This window comes from Patella vulgata, chromosome 2 (genome assembly GCF_932274485.2).
Source record: "Patella vulgata chromosome 2, xgPatVulg1.2, whole genome shotgun sequence".
NCBI classification, from domain to species: Eukaryota; Metazoa; Mollusca; class Gastropoda; family Patellidae; genus Patella; species Patella vulgata.
Window position 1 is genome coordinate 41,318,958 of NC_065880.2, and position 6,016 is coordinate 41,324,973.

Sequence of the window (6,016 nt, forward strand, 5' to 3'; positions counted from 1 at the left end):
ATTACTATGACACAACCACTTTTAATAGTATTATTTTAGATGTAATGTGATATAGTTATATTTTACTTAATAATTTAGATAATAGAACATGAGCATACCAAAGTGAGATCAGACAGTGACTAACATGTCAAAAATCAACAGATATGATTGACAACATTTGACAATATTGTAGTTCTTTATTGGTAAATCTTACATTAACATTTTGGAGACAAGTGAAGAAACAGTGTTTAATGCCTCGTCAACAGAATAGTTTGTTAAGTTCGAAAAAATATGGTTATTTCATTTTCTATGACTACATATGCAGCAAGATAATTTGTCAGCAGCAAGATAATTTGTCAGCAGCAAGATAATTTGTCAGAGCAGTAAATCATTCCTGGTGATTTTGTGCATGAATTGCTACTGTGAACAATATGAATAGATAGATAGATAAATATATACAGACTCCTTTGTCACCTTAACAGACTACTGTTTAGGGATGTAAGGCAAAATATTGTGACATCCTATGATAAGAATATGCTGTCTAGTACAAAAGTTAAAGATGTAAAAATAAATGTAAACTACAGGTATTCAAGCAACAAATGGTTAGGTACACACATTTTAAATCAAATTCATTCAAGAATACAAACTGAAATCAAATGTTTGGTTTCTTTACAAAAAATGCAATAGGTGTTGATTAATGAACTAGAATATAGTTAATACTTTGGCCATAATAGGAATGATATGAAATATACTGCAGATTGTAAATCATCTAGTACTACTGATGAATTGGATTTTCTTTACATGGTTCTGGAAACCATATTAATAATAATCTCATATGTAAATAAACTTGGTAATGTGACTTGCCTTATTTGCAAAATATTTGACTATAATAAAAAAAAAATAATTTAAACAAGAATGATCCTACTCTTAAACAGAACAATAGAATTAGCAGATGGCGTGAATGCCCTGCGAGTCCATTTAAATGTCAGATACCCAATTGTCAGTGCTCATTACCCAAAATAGTAAACACTTTAACTGGGTCCTGTTTCACAAAGCAAATGTAAGACTAAAATATAAATCAACTCTATTAACTTCCCTGTGCGTAAATTTACATATCCTTTATTTAACAGCCACTGAATTTCTACCTTGCATACATTATTTTTTACAACAACGTTATGCATGTGTCAACATGATGATGTGTACAGTAATCAAGACCAGTAATGAACACACCATTACATGTGCATAAACTGTTATGTAAGCATGGACATTGACTACCATAAAACTGCACATTTATTATTGTATTGTTCTCAATGCTAATTCAACTACATGTAGCAGCACTTTACATTAAAGATACATTATGGGAGATTTTAATAGAGAGTTGGCCATTCTTGCTATAACAGTTCAAAAATAGATGATGAAAGAAGAATATATTAAAAATTTCAGTTAAATTACTTTATTCGGAACAAAGTTATTACCATTGTAATTTTTGACTAAAAATAGTCAACTCTCTCTTCACTGTCTCCGAGAATTGCCGATCGTTTGATTGACAGGCGTTAACTCCACCTACATAATCTCGATTATCAAGTAACGTTTTCAATGGCTGTGGTACGGGGTTGCAATTCAAATCGTATGACATTTATTTTTTTTACAAATTAAAAATAAGACTTTTAATATATAGATAAGAAGAGAAAGTTTGAAAGGAATGGACCAAATCAAAAAGGCATAATTATAGCCGACTTCTTGTTAGGATGTGTTTACTCTTGTACTGTAACTGGTAGGCCTACGTAACTCCTGAAGCAGACAGATAGGAAACAGTGATCCAATGGGGCTGCAATTCAACTGGTGTGATGTTAGCTGCGATGTTTATCAATTTCCATAATTTTTCTGTAAACGCAAGTGACAAAAGAGCGTATAATACCAATATCCAAACTCTCATTTTAACCACAACTAAACATAATATCAAGGCCGTATATATCGAACTTTCAATCAAATTCATAGCGGCCTCGCTTCGTACACTCTATCATTTAGCCTCGATCTAAAATTTCCGGGAGTATGATGTCAACGTTACGGTTAATCTCCGCTTACGACACCATTTAAAAATTTAATCAATCAATGAAATCCTGTTTAAATCCAAGCCGAATCCAAGCCATCCGTAGGTCTACAGAGTTGATTTTGTGCTTGTTGTGTAAATAAAGAACTAATTTATAATTTCTACGACATCTGAAGTCTTGCAATAATCAGATTTAGACTTGCAATAATCAGATTTAGCTCTTGCATAATGTATGTTTAAAGAATAGATACACATAAACGTGTACAATCTCATTAAAATACAGATCTATATTTCGTTTCGTTTTTTATACTTTCGATGGCCTACACCACATGAAGATCTGACCGGTTGTTGCGATAGGGCACGTGAGAGGTCATAGCATGCGTGTACTCTTGAGCCTATGACGTCAGACATTTGATTAACCAATCAGCATTAGTGTTACTAGTGGATTACCCACAGTTGAGTGCAAAACACGCCTAAAGCTCACTGTAACAGACCGTTTCATTGGTTAATACCTCAAACTATTCAGAACACGTCAATGATAACAACTCTTCCAGATCCTAGTGTAGTAAAGACAAGTAAAACTAAATTTTGAACTGTATAAACGAAACGAAATAGGATCTGTGTTTAATCAGATTGAAACGTGTAGACAGTTTGTAACAGGCACATTCACATTAATTTCTTGTTTTACATACTTTAAATTTACTTTAACCTCAGGATTTTAAAAAATCAAATAGATTTTATGGTGTTCTAAACCACATCACTCTGAACGATATACATGATGACATGTGCAGTATTCATTTTATCACTTTAGACACAAAAATACACAAGGAAGGTTAATGGTAAAGGAAGCTAAATGAATGTTGAAACATTATTTCTGCCAAAAATAACATCAAATAACAAAGATAGTTTGCCAGGCAATGAAACCTATGCCCACAACAGCTAAGTCGCCTGAGCAGTCCACAAGGATTGTCACATATTTTTTTCTTTTGTCGGTAATAAAAGCATAGACTAAAATTTGATGAAGACTAGAGTAACAACCCATAAAGTAATTATCTGATATTATTAGAATTTAGCTGTTCAAGTTATCGGACATCGTTGAAATCAAGTCTTCTTTTTCACATGATCTTAAACACTGTATAATTTAAAGTCAATCAGATAATAACTTTAGTCTCTAGAGCGTCCGCAAGAATTGTCAAAGTGATCAAGTGTCATAACTCTGACAGTAATTGTTGGAAATTGTTGAAATTTGTCTCATCGAATATTAAGCAATTGTGAAAGACAGACCAATGGACAGAGGGGTGACGACAATATACGACCCCGTTTCCATGAGGCGTATAAAAATAGACTTCTACACAACAGAAGCAATCCATATATTATAAATTGTTATATACAAAACATAGAACTGGAAGCACAAAATTCAGAATTAAATAAAAGTAAATGAAAACTGAAATATAGACATAGACCTACAATTTAAAGATGCATTATGTAAGAGCTAAATCTGCCTATTGCATGTTATTTTTCTGGCTTTTTTCTTGTACCTTTGCTACAATAGTAACCAATTATAGAACTATTATAGCAAGAATGGAAAGCTCTATTTAACTCTTACATAATGCAACTTGAAATGAAAATATACGGGTATAATTCAATAAGAGTTTTGTATAACTTAAGGTAGAGATACAAATTCATGAGATTTCCCAAAGAAAACTGATTCAACCTCTTTAACAAAAAGAAAGAACATGTTACCAGGATAGGAAACGTATCGTTGCAGGTAAAGATTAAAATATTTTAACATAAGTATGATTAGTATAGTTATTACAAAAACAAGCGGTTGCATGCAATATACGCCCACATTTTTGGGATATAAACATATATTTTAAGTTTCAGTAAAATCGAATAAAAATTGTGACCTCTAGTGTGTTCACAAGCTAAAGACAATATTTCCGTACAATCAGAGGCAATAATCCATGAATTTACCGTCCGATACATGTCAATATCGAAAGGAACCAAGATCTTTGGGATATAAACTTTTATTTCATTTTCGTCAAAATTAGATAAAAATTGTGACCGCTTGAGACTCCACAACCTTGGTATAAAATACTTTTACACCATTCGTGAATAGGGAGCAGCCATTTTTTCGAGCAGTTTCTGTCAGATTTTCCCGAAATTTGAACTCAACTGTCATTACGGTGTAACAGTGATATATTTAAACGTTTTTTTTAAACAGGGAAATTTGAACTCAACTGTCATTACGGTGTAACAGTGATATATTTAAACGTTTTTTTTAAACAGGGAAATTTGAACTCAACTGTCATTACGGTGTAACAGTGATATATTTAAATGTTTTTTTTAAATCGGATAAATCTGACTGGGACCCCTAAAAATTTGATTTTGCGTATGATGTAACAGTGATATATTTGAATGGTTTTTAAAATTGAATAAAGACAGATTGCCAGGTAATTATCAGAAAACCATTAGAATTTGTTTGGTTTTTATAAAGTTCTGCCCCATGCTAACGTTTAGTATACAAAACTTTGAATATCATGGATTTAGCTGTTCAAGCCATAACAATTCATTGAAAATCAATATACTTGTTCGTCTCAAGATCTTAAACTCTGTGTATCAATCTGAAGTCAATCGGATGATAACTTTAGCCTCTAGAGCGTCACAATTTTTTTCAAAGTGATCAAGGGCCATAACTCTGGCAGTAATTATCGGAAATCGCTGAAAATCAATAGGCTTCTTCGTCTCATGGCCTTAAACACAGTATATAAATTTAAAGTCAATTGGATATTAACTTTAGCCTCTAGCGTCCACAAGTAATTGTGGACGCTGGACAGACGGATGGGCGGAGGGGGGGACAACAATATACGACCACATTTCAATGTTGGCGTATGAAAATTGTGACCTCTAGAGGGTCCACAAGCTAAAAACGTGATTTTTCATACAATCATGGGTTATAATCCCGGTAGTTAAGGTCCAATATGTGCAAATATCGAAAGGGACCGAGATCTATGGGTTATAAACAAATATTTTAAGTTTCAACAAACTTGGATAAAAATTGTGACCTCTAGAGTGTTCACAAGCATAATAACACGATTTTACGCTCAATCAGGGGTCAGAATCCATGAAGTTATGGTCCGATACATGCCAATATCGAAAAGAACCAAGATCTTTGGGAAATAAACCTACGTATATTTCAAGTTTAGTCAAAATCGGAAAAAAATTGTGACCTGTAGAATGTCAACAAACAAAATGTGAACGTCTGGACGGACAGAGGCGTCGACAATATACATCCACATGAAAATGATAGCTATAGTATCAAGGCCATGGTATGTGAAAACCTTTAATCTACAAGACTTGTATGTCTACATAACTAAATAAATGAAGTACATGTACAATTAAATACTATAACAAAATCTTTAAACAGGATTTGTAGACAAATTAGAATTTTTAAAACTCTTAGATTAGCAGAAGTAGAGCACTTTGTAACTGACAGTGTGGCATTCACAAATTTTTGTCAATGTAAGCAGAATCAATGTAAATGTATTGAGATGTATATAAAATTCAAGTACAGTATTAAGAAATTACTAAACAAACATAATTCTAATAGCTCATAGCATTAAACTGGGTGTTACTAATGTCTATTTGATCAATTAAAGGTTGTCCCTTCACTAATCAAAACATCACAAAAATATATAATATTGTCAACTGAAATATTTCTTTTTAATAAATGAAACTAGTGATGCCTTTAAAATTATCCATTATCTAATTTAGAAATCTACTGCCATACACAATACATAGGCGTACGGGGAAATTTTTGACTGGGGGGGGCGGTGGTGGTTGGTGCCCAAAAAATGTAGTTAGGTTCTTAGTATGTTACATAATAATAAATTCGCTGTTAAATTGGACACATTCAAGAACACAATATTTTTTTATACAACTTTTACAAAGTACAATTGTGTGCCCAAATTTTCTCAGCATTTGGTG